This window comes from Dendropsophus ebraccatus, chromosome 6 (assembly GCF_027789765.1).
Source record: "Dendropsophus ebraccatus isolate aDenEbr1 chromosome 6, aDenEbr1.pat, whole genome shotgun sequence".
Classification (NCBI taxonomy): Eukaryota; Metazoa; Chordata; class Amphibia; order Anura; family Hylidae; genus Dendropsophus; species Dendropsophus ebraccatus.
This window is the reverse complement of record NC_091459.1, coordinates 90867382-90882496: the sequence shown is the minus strand read 5'-3', so window position 1 is coordinate 90882496 and position 15115 is coordinate 90867382. Positions and strand designations below refer to the sequence as shown.

The window sequence follows — 15115 nt, the reverse complement described above, 5'->3', positions numbered from 1 at the left end:
TAATGCCCCCAGAGGTGCCCCCATATACTAATAATGCCCCCAGAGGTGCCCCCATATACTAATAATGCCCCCAGAGGTGCCCCCATATACTAATAATGCCCCCAGAGGCGCCCCCATATACTAATAATGCCCCCAGAGGTGCCCCCATACACTAATAATGCCCCCAGAGGTGCCCCCATACACTAATAATGCCCCCAGAGGTGCCCCCATACACTAATAATGCCCCCAGAGGTGCCCCCATACACTAATAATGCCCCCAGAGGTGCCCCCATACACTAATAATGCCCCCAGAGGTGCCCCCATATACTAATAATGCCCCCAGAGGTGCCCCCATGAGCTAATAATGCCCCCAGAGGTGCCCCCATACACTAATAATGCCCCCAGAGGTGCCCCCATATACTAATAATGCCCCCAGAGGTGCCCCCATACACTAATAATGCCCCCAGAGGTGCCCCCATACACTAATAATGCCCCCAGAGGTGCCCCCATATACTAATAATGCCCCCAGAGGTGCCCCCATACACTAATAATGCCCCCAGAGGTGCCCCCATACACTAATAATGCCCCCAGAGGTGCCCCCATACACTAATAATGCACCCAGAGGTGCCCCCATGAGCTAATAATGCCCCCAGAGGTGCCCCCATATACTAATAATGCTCCCAGAGGTGCCCTTATATACTAATAATGCCCTTAGAGGTGCCCCCATACACTAATAATGCCCCCAGAGGTGCCCCCCCCATACACTGATAATGCCCCCAGAGGTGCCCCCATACACTAATAACGCCCCCAGAGGTGCCCCCATATACTAATAATGCCCCCAGAGGTGCCCCCATACACTAATAATGCCCCCAGAGGTGCCCCCAGACAATAATAATGCCCCCAGAGGTGCCCCTAAAAAAACAAACATCCTACTCACCTAATCCACGCTGTGCAGGCAGCAGCTCTTCCTCCTCCTCTTCGGGCTCCATCTTGCGAGCCGCAGGGACGGGACTTCCGGCAGACGTGATGACGTCATTACGCCTGCCGGAGAGGCACATGATCACGGCCCGGCCTCCCATAGGCTGCTGGTATGAAGTGCCGGCAGCCTATGGGAGAGAATACAGGAGGAGGACGCTGACAGGTCCTTCTCCTGTATTCTGATCGCTTTAATGTTCCGCCCGCTCACTGTGTAGGCGGAACATCAAAGCGATCAGTGCATCCCGAGAAGCTGCGTGGCCTAGCGTAGCGGTCGGGGGGCGGCGGCCGGCGGGCCCGCCGGGCCCCCCCCGTGTCTCTTAGGGTGCGGGCCCCATACGGCAGTACCACTTGTACAGCCCTATCGGCGGCCCTGCGGCCACCTATAGAACACAAGTGTGGAAACACTGTATAAGGGTGCTATATGCTGAAAGTTGACAAAAAAAGTCTCCCAGGTGTTACACTATCTTGGCAGAACTCCACTGGACACACTGAAAAAGACTGGTATGGAAACCCCTGACATGTAGAGTGCCAGTGATCCCCCAGAATTGTAGCATCTCGCATTATGAAGCTGTTACTCCTTTACTTATCAGAAAAGATAAAACTCAATGGCTGGAGCTGTTATGTAATCACTCCTATAACTTTCCAAAAAGATATTTTTTTTCCCTATGTACCTGCACCAAGCAGCAAAAAGGTTACAACAATGTTACGTTTTCCCCTTTTTTTAAAAAGATCTCCCAGTTAAAATAGCAAGAGGCTGTGTCAGAGGAGGGAAGGCAGGCTGGGTGGACTGTGGGGGAGGAGGCAGAAAGTGGATGGCTGGAGGAAAATCACAAGAGAAGCATCAGTTGTGTGCAAAGCTTCAACCCAGGCACAGGGAGCAAACTGCAGCATAACAGGGAGGTGAGCAAGCTTCTTTTTACATTATGGTGTCACCAAGGTCTTAAGATTTAGATGACTGAAAGCATTTTAAATGCAGTCAGGCTTCTTATCTCCATGGAAAACGCTCCTTCACTTTAACCATTTATTAGACTTGATGATAGTTCTTTGTCTATTATGTTCATGCTAGATACTTTAAAAACTCTTAATTGATGCTCCTTTTTTAGGTTTTTCACATTGTGATATATATATATATATATATATATATATATATATATATATATATATATATTTACATAGGTCTGCAGAGGCTCTTGCTAAGTTATCAGAATTCATTGAGCTATCAGAGTACATGAATGAGACTCTTCAGAGTTAAACTACAATTTCAGATATGTGTAACGTTCAGCACAGTCGAAGCTTCTTTGTTTGGCAGTCTAAAATAATCATTGTTATTTGGCTGCTATTAGTTTGGGCAAACCCAAGTGTTAATGAACTGGTATAATGGCTGGGAGAGCGGCAGCTGAGGATTTAGGTTGCAGTCACTGTTTCTGGATTCTGTCCTTTCAGACTTTCATAGGTTCAAAAAGTTCATGTTTGATGATTTCTGACACAGGAAGAATAGCATTAGATGAGCTGCGGCTAGGCTAAGTACAGTAGACTGAGACCTAGACTGGCACATAGAATGACAGTCCTGGATATATAAGCCATTTTAGTAGACAGCCACCATAAGGCTATATTCACACAGACACAGTCTGATTTTCGCAAAAAAAAAAAAAAGGAAGCAAAAGGAAAATGTTAAAAAAACTAGAAAGTGAACAGGAAAATTACTGAAAAAAAAAGGCTAAAAGAATATATGAAAAAGACCTAAAGCTACGGCTGCACTGAAACTTTTTGTAATGTGTGTAATTTCTTATATATGTGTTATATATATGAACATACTCACCCACCCCTCTGCTCACTGCCTGGCCCACACTATCGCCACACTGGACTCGCTGGTGGAAATACTGTATATTATGTGTAAATGTTCTGTATACTGTGCATTGGCCACTATAGTGGTCACATGCACTTCCTCTCGTGGAATGGAGCCTGTCTCCTGCAATGAGTCATCTCAGTAGAGATGAGCGAACCGGCCGAGGTTCGGGTTCGTATGAACCTGAACTCTCGGCTTCTGATTCCCGCTGTCTGCCCACTCCGTGAAGAGAGTGGATACAGCTTGAGGCCTGCTGTATCCCAGTTTTCCAGGCGGTCCTCCGGCTGTATCCACCCTCTTCACGGAGGCTGCAGACGCGGGGGGGGGGGGGGGTTGTAAAGGGTGCTGCCATGCACTTTACCTTGTTATACCTAATGGTAAGAGGGGTCAGCACTGAGACCGTGATTTTAAAGGGGTAATCCAGGATTACAAAAACATAGTTGCATAATATCAGGAAAAAGCACCACCCTTGTCCTCAGTTTGTGTGTAGTATTGCAGCTCGGCTAGTAAGCCAAATTGTAATGCCACTTACAACCTGAGAACAAGTGTGGCACTTTTTCTTTTTTTTTTTTTAAAAGAAAACATTTGTTTTATTCTAATCCCGGATAACCTCTTTTTGTTTTTGATTGTGTCTAGTATTGTCACAGATTTTGTGACTTTTCTCACCACAGCAATTAGTGGAGGGGGCATGACCTCCCGCAGATTTACCATGATTTACACCAGGAGTAGCGGCACACTTGCAGCTAGGGATGGCCCAAACCGAGTTCGGTTCGGGTTCGTACGAACCCGAACCCTCGGTAATGATTTTCCCTGTCTGCCCGCTCCGTGGAGCGGGCGGATCCAGCGGGAGGACCGCCTGGAAAACTGGGATACAGCCATAGCCATAGGCTGTATCCCAGTTTTCCAGGCATTCCTCCCGCTGGATCCGCCCGCTGCACGGAGCGGCAGACAGCGGGAATCTGATACCGAGCGTTCGGGTTCATATGAACCCGAACCTCGGCAGGTTCGGACCATCCCTACTTGCAGCAAAAGATGCAACATAACAAGGGGTCTGATGACCCACAAATGTGGCCATATTATACCTAGGTGAGGCCTAGGTTTTGTGTCTGTCAGCACTACTGTTTTCTACAGACAGCTATATACAGTATACTCATGAAATCCTGAGTGTGGTGAGCAGTGAGGACTTAGTAAAGTGTGGTTGCCCACAGATTCCGAACCCTTCCAAAGTATCAGAGCATATTTGTTCCAAAGTGCTTTAATAATTAATGAGTATGATAATGAATAGTAATGGACTGAACTGTGGTTAATAAGGAAATGTACGAGTTGTTCTAGACTTGGACTTTATGTACATTTAGTTTTTATAAAAAGAATTCACAGAAAATCTTTTGAGTATATTCAGAAGATTGGTGGCAGACCTTTCTCTCCCATCTTTCTGGTGTGGTCTTTGCCATTGAAACAATAGATAGAGATGAATAGAAGTAATTTTGCAGTCTCAGGAATGTATGCAACAATGGTGCCATGTGAATTGACCCAAGCAATGACAGCACTTATTGCCAAGCAAAGTGACTTGCGGCCATTTGTTTCAATTGGATTCACATGTCCATGTGATACATGAAGAGGCTAGGTCTTGAAAAGCCATTTCCAGGGTTATTCAGCAGCATGACACATAGCAGAATTGCTGTAGCCTGATGTGATATAATAAATGAAGAAGAACAGTAAAGTGATACATTTCTTATTCTTGACTGGTTCCGACTATGTTGAACCCAATGTTTATAAGCTGAGAAACTGTGAGTGGGAGTGAGAGTGTCTATGGCTTATTTTACATGAGAGTATTTTTGTGCCCATATTCTGGCCAAATGTATGCTGTACGTTCACGTGATTAGATAGTATTCTGGGGTCAGAAAATTGTATTTCAAGGGGTACTCTAACATCAGATAAAAAGCTTAAAGAGGACCTGTCACCCCCCATGCCGGGGTGACAGGCTCCCGACCCCCCCGTTACAGCCCCCTATACTCACCTGATCCCGCCGGGTCCCGCTTCCTGATCCGGTCGGGTCACGGAGATATGAGCGCCCGAAGCCCAGCGCACGCGCTCACAGGAGAGTCCGATGCCCATAGAGAATGACTGAGCATCGGACTCCCCATTCATTCTCTATGAGCGTCGGACTCTCCTGTGAGCGCACGTGCCGTGCTTCGGGCGCTCATATCTCCGTGACCCGACCGGATCAGGAAGCGGGATCAGGTGAGTATAGGGGGCTGTAGCGGGTTGTCGGGAGCCTGTCACCCCGGCACAGGGAGTGACAGGTCTCCTTTAACATGCTACAGAAGCATGTAGCATTGCTAACATGTCTGCCCTGGTTCTGAAATCATTAAAAATTAATTTGTTTTGGGGCTCTTATTACTGTATTTTGTGGTTGTAGTTCCTGGTTGTTCCGTACTAAGTCCCAGTAGGCATTGCTTTCCCTCAGTTCTTCATCACAGTCCTCCCACCCTGTCTACTCCCCTCCCCCAGCACTCCTAGCAGTTTTCCTGCCAAAATATATTAAAGGCAGGAATGGATTTTAAAAGAGGAAAAATCTCAGTCTTTTCTTTACAACCTCTCCTCCATTTATAATCTGTTACTGGCTTTGACTTTTTTCGCAATTAAAAACCTGACCATGTGAAGACACCCTTAGGCCTTACTCCCACATCTGTAATTTTGTGGACTCTAGGAATGAGGAAGCCCTGTAATGGAGTGTTTCCCCACCTGGCATGATGTTGATACATCATTCCAGGTGGGGAAACACTCCATTATAGAGCTTCCCCATCTGTAGGGTCTGCAGTGAATGTGGCCTAAATGTCAGAGTAACATTACTCAGGGCTGTGGGACTAGAGTTCAGAGACAAGATCCGGCCAAGCCTCCTGTGACATTAGAGGGTAATGTCTACTATTGATGTGAGCTGCTTATCCTTTCTCAACATTACAATAAGCTCAAGGTGGAAAATAGAAAATTATTAGAGATGAGCGAACCGGGTTCGGGTTCAAGTCGATCCGAACCCGAACGTTCGGTATTTGATTAGCTGGGGCTGCTGAACTTGGATAAAGCTCTAAGGTTGTCTGGAAAACATGGATACAGCCAATGACTATATCCATGATTTCCACATAGCCTTAGGGCTTTATCCAAGTTCAGCAGCCACTGCTAATCAAATGCCGAAAGTTTGGGTTCGGATGGACTCGAGCATGCTTGAGATTCACTCATTTCTAAAAATTATCCAGAAAAAAACTGCTGCTTTTCTACTTTGTATCCACTCCTATGTTGCCAGAAAAAAAATGCAGGTGTGACTTTAACTGAATATGACAGTCACTTATTCCATGTCATTTGTCATATTCCTTGGTGAGCAACTGAAGCCCAAAGAGTTACATCCTCCTGTATTTTACCAGACACAGTCACTAACAGAACTAAAAATGAGGGGGAGTCCTGTCCTCACACCCCCAATGGCCCTTCAGCACTGAAACAGGAAGTGAGATTGGGACGTGGTGGAGTCAAGCAGAATGTAGGCAGTTGGGGCAACCCCCCCAGTACTGTCCGTACTGCACATGGTTGTTACTCTGGGTATTAGCTGGTGGTCATAATAATATGACTCAACTGTGACTCAAGTTAAATCCAACTTACCTAACTCTCATTGACATTAATGGGAGTTGCGCAAAAGCTGTTTCTGTAACTCTGGGAGTTGCATAAACAGTGTTGTGTGCAGGACTATTCAGTTTACACAACTAGTCTTAAAACTAATAGAACACAAGCAAAGTGCACAAGACAACTGACTTGGCTGTTTTCAACTTCTCATTGGCTGCAGATAGCCAGAATTCCATCTTTAGGGTACAAACACACACGGCTTATACGCTGCGTATTTACTGCTGCGATACGCAGCAGATACGCAGCAGATTAGTTCTAAATAACTGAACACAGTATCAAATCTGCTGCGTATCTGCTGCGTATCTGCTGTGTGTGTTTGTACCCTTAGGGTACAAACCCACTTGACGTATTTGCTGCGTGAATTAGTCTTAAAAATAAGCAGGCAAAACGCAGGTTGGCTTTATACGATTGTTCTGCGTTAAAATACGCAATTGCATATTTTTGAAGCGTGAAGCTTGTTGTTAGCAAAGCATCAGTTGTTAACAACCTGTGCGAAAAACACATGTAGCTTCATGCTTCAAAAATACGCAATTGCGTATTTTAACACCGAACAATTGTATAAAGCCAACCTGCGTTTTGCCTGCTTCTTTTTAAGACTGATTCACGCAGCAAATACGTCAAGTGGGTTTGTACCCTTAGGATAGCTTCTCACACACTGTTTTGCAGTGGATTTCATGCTGCGGATCTGCAGCAGATTTGATCTAAATGACTGAACACAGCATCAAATCTGCTGAAGATCCTGTACGTGTGAATGCACCCTTTAAAGTAGATGGGAAAACCCCTTTAAAGTGGACCTGTGATAACACATAACCTCCCCCCAGCAAATGTATAGTTAATGCCCTCCTTATTTAAGCTATTGATCTGATCTATATTAACCTATTAATATTAGCTATCAAAACATAACTTTAAAAAAAATACCAAATAGACTGTGTATATAATTGTGTATATAGAAAAACTAGAATAATGAATGAAATAACTCATTCAGCCCTAAATGTCAGCTAAGTTAAAGGTGGTATTGTTTGACATTTTTGGGGTGTTGAAAATTTATATCCATTGATCTCAAGATATTGCTGGAAGAAGCACATGCATGGCTGTATGATTCTCCTGCAATCAGTCAGGCTGAGCCATGGAGTGAAGAGTGCTGCCAAGCTCCTCTCCCAGATAGATCTAAAAAAAAAAAAAATGGGGGTTTCAGTGCTGAGGGCTCCTTCACTGCTGAATCTCGAGTCCCCAAGACTAGAATGGAATGCAATTGTAGAGAATATACTCTCCGCATTCCATGGCCGTTTGAAGAAATCTTAAGCAACTGACTGATCTAAACTTTGGAGACGTGTGTGTGACATGTCAATTGCATATATAAATGACAGTAACACATTTTAGGCAACAAACCCACACACCGTATACGCAGCAGATACGCACCAAATACGCAGCAGATTTGATGCTGTGTTCAGTTATTTAGATCTAATTTGCTGCGTATCGCAGCAGTAAATACGCTGCATATACGGTGTGTGGGTTTATACCCTTAAAGGCATTGTCAGCACTTAGCACCACCTCTACAAATAGTATTGCATTTAGAGATGAGCGAATCAGATTAGTTTTGCTTTGTACAAAGCTAAAAATTGGTCTGCGCTCCTCTCCATCAGGCTGCCGGATCCATGCAAAACGGGATACCGCCCATGGGCCGCCTGGAAAAGTTGAATACAGCTATGGCTGTTTCCATGTTTTCAAGGCACTGATCTGGCAGCCTGAGGCAGATGAGCACAGATCAATTTTTAGCTTTGTACGAAGCAAAACTAATCTGATTCGCTCATCTCTAATCGCATTTATAAATGTGAACAGACTTGCAGCCGTAAACATGTTTTATATCCAATCACAAGCATCCAGTTGATGTGTATATATGTGATGTCTCAATAATTGAGCGGACTTGTCAAACTATTTGGGTTTAGCAATGTTCTCTGATTCTGAAGGCATATTAGGGGAGAAGGGGATACTGATGAATTGGTTTGCAAGGTGCTTTGAGCAGAAACTAAATGCCACAAAGCCACAAAACACTGCTGCTGAGATGAAAGGGAAGTCTTGATTTACCTTACAGGAACAGTGCAGATTGTCTTATTGTCAGCAGATGGCGGTACTCAGTCTGTATCTCCCTGCATCCATCCATCACAGAGCGCATGCTAAGCTCCATCCCCAATTGTAGTCCACCTTGTTGAAGCTGTTAATAAAGACTGATTTTCCTTAACAGGCAGTGGACAGCTAATTGCAGAAATGGCAGACACCTAGTGGCCAACAGTTTAGAGCTGTTTTCTGGGGGTAAGGATAGCACTGGGGTCCTGGGTAGTGTTGGGTGGACTTGCCAAACTGTTCAGGTTTGGTAACCTTATCCGAACACCCGGCATTTGATTCCTGGAGGCTGGACAACATCTGCAAGAAGTTTGTATGTTCCCTCTGGGTATTTCAGTTTTACCTGATAGGTGATTTTGGAATTTAGATTGTGAGCTCCAAGGAAACAGGGCCTGATGGAAGTATTGATAAGCCCTTCACATGGCTGTGAAATAAGTTGGCACTATGAAAATAAAAGAATTATTATTATTTTGTTAGTAATAGGGATCTGGTTTTAGAGTCGTCATCACCAGAGTGGAGAGCAGCAACAATAAGTGTGTGTCTCTACGGGGCCTATTCCACAGGAGCGATAATCGTCCGAATCGGTCCGAGAAAATGATCAGCTGATGATCGTGTCATCGGCTGATAATTTATTTAGGGCCAGACCTAAAATCATTGGTCCCCCACCGCGCATTGCTAAGGTGGAATAGCGGTGCACGGCGGGAGACCGACGATTTGAGAAGCAGCATACATTACCTAGCAGGGCTTCTTCTCCGTTCCATCTTCCTCCCCGGGTCCCGCGGCACAGCATCAGCAGCTCCAGAGCTGCCTGACTCAGCTGTCAGACCGCTCAGCCAATCACAGGCCAGGACCGCCCCAGTCAGTGATTGGCAGAGCGGTCTGACATCTCAGTCAGGCAGCATCGGAGTTGATGCTGCGCCGCGGGACCCGGGGAGGAAGACTGAGTGGAGGAGAAGTCCTGCCAAGTAATGTATGGTGCAAGGGCTGCAAGGACAACGGTAACTATGTCTCTGCAGCCCTTGCTCAGCGATCATCGGGCCGTGAAATAGGCCCAGTAAATGAGTGCCAATCTAGCAGATTACATCGTTGATCGGCCCTGCTCGGCCCGTGGAATAGGACCCTTAGACTTCTCATGGCTGATTTCAAACAAAGTGGGATGGGTAAGATGTCATTCTATACCACCTAAGGGTCCTATTCCACAGGCCGATGGGGGCCTGATCAATAATGTAAACGAGCGCCGATCTGCTAGATCGGCGCTCATTTACTGGGCCCATTACACGGTCCGATAATCGTTTAGCGAGGTTTGCTAGGACATCATTACCGATGTCCTTGCACCCCTTGTTTAAACACTATACTTTACCTAAACATGTTGCAGGGCTTCTCTTGTGCTCCTTCTTCCTCCTGGTCCCACGTGCAGCAGCAGTTTTGATATTGCCTGTCTGAACTGACAGACTGCTCAGCCAACCACTGCCCGTGGCGGTCCTGGCCAGTGATTGTCTGAGCGGTCTGTCAGCTAAGACAGGCCGCACCGAAGCTGCTGCTGCGCACAGGAGAAGCCCTGCAGCATGTTTAGTTAAATTATGGTGCTTGTGAAATCGTCAGTTGCCCGCTGCGCAACTCTATTCCACGCAGCGATGCACGGTCAGTGCCCGATGATTTTAGGTTTGAACCTAAATAAATGATCAGCCGATGACACGATCATCGGCTGATCGTTGTCTCTATTCCACGGAGCGATAATCGGCCGAATCAGCCCGATTCGGCTGATTATCGCTCCGTGGAATAGGACCCTAACTTACAGATATTTTAGTGGTTCATGGCTTTTGCCTCTGCTGGTATTTTTGTGTTGTACAATTACCTGGATAAATACAAATGTTATCATTATACTCCTTTCCTATTGTCTTGATATTCCAAGTTTAGAGCCATGCACAGATAAGGTTCTGTCCTGGATTGTCGATTTAAACCTCTGACTGTGCAGCTTGACTCTTAATCAATTATCTAGGAGTTGTTTACAAGGAAACCCCAACTTTCTTCTGAAGTATGATACTTGTGGTGTTAGGCTTTATGAAGAAATCATTATTCACCCCTCTTGCTCTTTGATTTTGCCTACTTGTTCTGATTTTAATCTTAAAAATGTACTCTTTGAAAAACATCATCTTAAACCCTTTGATTCCATGAAATATAAATCATTTGCTTCTGAACGTCACACTAGAGTTTTTGACTGCTCACCTTTATTTTAGTTTCAGGTGCCCTTTCTAAAATGTCAGAACAGCAGGAAACTTAGACGAGACTGTGTGTACTGTCCTGGAATGCTGAAAGTCCCATTGTGATGTTGTTTGCAAATATTTGTTATTTAAGGAATACTCAGAGGATAGAGGAATTGTCTCATTGTTCGCGCACAGGGTCATGCTAACATCAATCTGCAAACACCAACAAACACTTTAAATGCTAATTTCTCATTTAGATTTTGATCACGTCTGTACCACATTCTGTAAATCCAGCAAGACTATCATTTCAGTTTACTTTCTTGCTTGTTTACCGCAGATATGTGGAGTTTTATTCTTTTTGCTCCCTCATTAATTAAACCCACAAAACAAATGTTTGCGGCTCTTGTTCAACTTGCAAATCTGCCAATTACTGTTAGATTTACTAGGCGGTACTAAGAGTTTTACCTGACAGAAAGACTTGTGAACATGCTGCATTATATTTAGAACTAGCTGAAAATAACATTTTCTAAAACTCTTGTACCAGTCTGAATAGAGAAGAGAAAAACACTTAAACGGAACTTGTCATCACTTTCATGCTACCTGAATCATTAGTCATTGGGGAGGTCCCTGGTGGCTTCTTCATGCACCACCAGCCTTGATTGATTTAGGGACGGAGAGGAAGATCTATGAATCAAGGCTGGCAGGACGGGGAGAAGCCACCAGGAACCTTACTAATGACTTGTGGTTCAGGCAATAAGAAAGTATTGAAAAGTTAATCTAGGTATAATATACAGTATAATTGATTGCGCTCTTATTGTGTATGAGGTGACTGACTGCTAATTTCTCTGTCAACCTCCAGTTAATCTCTCTGTTGTACATGGAGGTTGACAGAGAAATCGGCAGTCACCTCATACATATTAGGAGTGCCATTAGTTATGTTACATATGATACCTAGATTGATCTATCTTGACTGATTTTCAGTTGATTCTGACACGCAGCTCTCATAGTCTAGCCTTCACAGCTAGCATATACGGCAACAACATCGCCAAGTGGGTAGCGCTTATTTTCGGTAAGCATCTTTTGTAATGTAGTATTGAAAAGTTCCCTTAAAAAGTTTATATCTTGAATGTAGTTGAATTTTTTTTTATTGTATGGCTGTACCTGGTATGTACTCTGTAGACTTTCTGCATGGAAAGTCTGCAACTTTTACATTAGCACCAACATGAATAAGACTTTCAGAAATCTTATCTATGTGCTGTGGAAATACTCTACTTGACTACTGACCTAAGATGCGGATTTGCCACTGATATTGATTTTCACCGATTGACTTCAATGGGGAAAGTCAAAATCTACCATAGATCTAGGGTTGTTAATTTGACATTGAGTTCAACTTTGGTGTTTAATTCACATCAAAATCCACCGCAACAAATCGGTGCCAACATTTTAATGCCGAATAGCTGCATATTTTCCAAAGTAAATCTGCCATATTTGCCCCACAGAAGGGTATGTGGGTGAAAATATTACTCTATTCTGACATTTCAGCCTCCAGTGACTTACAGTAGATGTGGCAAATAAACTCCATAAGGGTATATTAACACGAACTGACTTGCAGCGAGATTCTCGCTGCGAGTCTGGCAGGTGCTGGCAGTTCCCACACACTATATACTCACTGCGGTCTGAACGACCGCAGCGAGTATGTAATTCTACCGCCCTTAACCCCTTCTGCTCCCGCCTGGCTCCCCCGCTGTAAGCATACATTACCTCTCCTCGCTGCACGGGTCCGGCGTCTTGCTCTCCCGTCCGGCCAATCAGTGTGTTGTCCAGCCGCAGCCACTGATTGGCCGGACGGGAGAGCAGGACGCCGGACCCGTGCAGCAGGAGAGGTAATGAATGCTTACAGCGGGGAAGCCGGGCGGGAGCAGAAGGGGTTAAGGGCGGTAGAATTACATACTCGCTGCGGTCGTTCAGACCGCAGTGAGTATATAGTGTGTGGGAACTGCCAGGACCTGCCGGACTCGCAGCGAGAATCTTGCTGCGAGTCTGTTCGTGTGAATATACCCTAATGGAAAATTTGTCAATTTCTCTCTCTGGTACTATATGTAATAACTAAAGATGAGTAAATTTAAAGTAGTAACAAAGTTCTTTGTTACATCTGCATTCTGCTCATCAGGCTGCGGGCTTTGAAGTCTGCTCAGCTCCCTGCTGCCCCTCCCCGGGTGCTGGGAAAAGATGGATCCAGTCCTGGCAACATACAGCCCAGCACCCGGGGAGGAGCGGCACTGAGAGGAGCTGGCTTCAAAGCCCGTAGCCTGATGAGCAGAATGCAGATAGGAATGAAGCGCTTCACTCATCTCTAGTAACAACTAAATAAAACAATATAGCACATGTTGTCTGATGCCTCATATCCATCCTATTCTAACAAGTCAGTGTTTGCATACATTATTACTCAGAAATAGAGTATTTGTCTGCCCATGGTGAATAATATCTAATTACTGTTAAGTCATAAAGTCCAGAGCCATCTGGTGCCTCCACCCCTGTTGACAAATCATCTTTTACAACATATTTAATGTGGCATAAAGAGGAGATTACAATAGCATGCAGTAATAATATTCATAGCTTAACCTCTACCAGTGTTCCTCTAAAGTATTTGCCATGAAAACCAAGTAATAGCATAGAATCTACAGGGAGACATGATGCAAAAGAGGAAGGGAAACAAATAGCAAAAAGGGAGATTATTGTCGACATGAATCTAGGATATTGGCAAAAAAGGGTTTCATGCTTTAGCGCTAGTTTGTATTATGGCCCAAATATAAAGAAATTGCTAATAAGCTGAGCTTTCCCATGGGTCTCTTCATATACTGAGATCTAATACGGAATAAAGCAAGTTCTATGAATCTTCACACCCTTTGTTATCAGAGGAAGTTTATTAAAACACTTGGAATCTATACAAACAAAAGATGTCACGGTGCAAAGCCATGTGCCCTAGAAATGGATTTGGAACTCTGTTGCTGAATTCTGGAGAAGAAAATAAAGTCTATAGAAGAAATTCTATGTAAGGCTCTGTTCAGACTTGTTATGCTTTATTGTGGGTACTCCTTAGTAAGAATAGTGTAGTCGGCAGTGGTATTCTTAGTACTGGGCAAAACACCTTTTAAAATCACTGGGTGGGATTCATCAGTTGTGGCTTTCCAGGCCAAGTAACAACAGGAAGTGCATCTACTCCATTGCCTTAGAAGTCAGTGGGAGTCACAGAAACTGGACCCCCCCCCCCCCCCAGTGATAATACTCTCTGACCCACAAACTCAACAATTTTCATAAATGTATTTACTTATTAGTGATCACCTTAGCAAATGTCTCAATATACAGGGTGGTCCAAAAGTAGGTGGACAGTATGTGTAATGGGGTTGTGATTCAGGAGAGATTTATCAAACATGGTGTAAAAGGAAACTGGCTCAGTTGCCCCTAGCAACTAATTCCACCTTACATTTTCCAAAGAGCCTGTGAGGAATAAAAAGTGAAATCTGGTTGCTAGAGGCAACTTAGCCAGTTTCATTCTACCCAAGAAAACAATTCCCTAATAATTTCTCATGTATGTATAGCTGTACATATTAATACAGTGGTGCCTTGGATTACGAGCATAATTCGTTCCGGGACAGTGTTTGTAATCCAAATCCACTCTTAAACAAAAGCAAATTTTCCCATAGGAATTAATAGAAATGCAGACAATTGGTTCCACACCCCAAAAATAATGGTGTATTATTCTGAATAACATGTAAAACAGATGAAACAAACATTCAGAAAAAGCAGAATATGTGATATAAGTTACTGTACAGTAATAGAGAGGATGGGGCACACAAGGGCTGACAGAGACTGCAGGGAGCATGAAGGAATGAGCAGGGCAGATGTGGGCACATACATGCAGCGCTCTCTGTCTGGGGAGAGAGGGGTTACAGCTATGGAGAGATTACCTCCACAGTCCTGTCCCCTGATGCAAGCCCCAGCCTGAAGTGGATCTGCCATGATTTGGAAGGTGAGGGAGGCGTCTTAGGTCAGAGTACAGGGCTGTAGACCCCGCTATGCAGGCCATGTCCCTCCCCCACTCGCGCTCCCACCAAGCACAGGGAGCTCTTAAACCAAAGCAATGCTCTTAAACCAAGTCACAATTTTGAAAAAATGTAAGCTCTTAAACCAAAACACTCTTAAACGAAGGTACCACTGTATATGCTTAATGCAGATCAGCATGTTGCTATCTATCCACCTTGGAAATCCAACCATTCCAGTACTTGACAACTTACTGATTTGTAATGATTACAAG

At 44.5% G+C, this 15115-nt stretch overlaps 1 protein-coding gene across 1 annotated transcript in view; it reads left to right on the top strand.

Moving 5' to 3' along the window:
- Positions 1-1778: 1778 nt before the first annotated feature.
- The window catches only part of SERPINE2 (serpin family E member 2), a 51801-nt gene continuing 38464 nt past the window's right edge, over positions 1779-15115 (top strand). The window contains exon 1 of the mRNA XM_069975361.1: positions 1779-1857. The gene's annotated coding sequence lies outside the window, so the exon portion shown is untranslated. The remainder of the gene's footprint in view (positions 1858-15115) is intronic.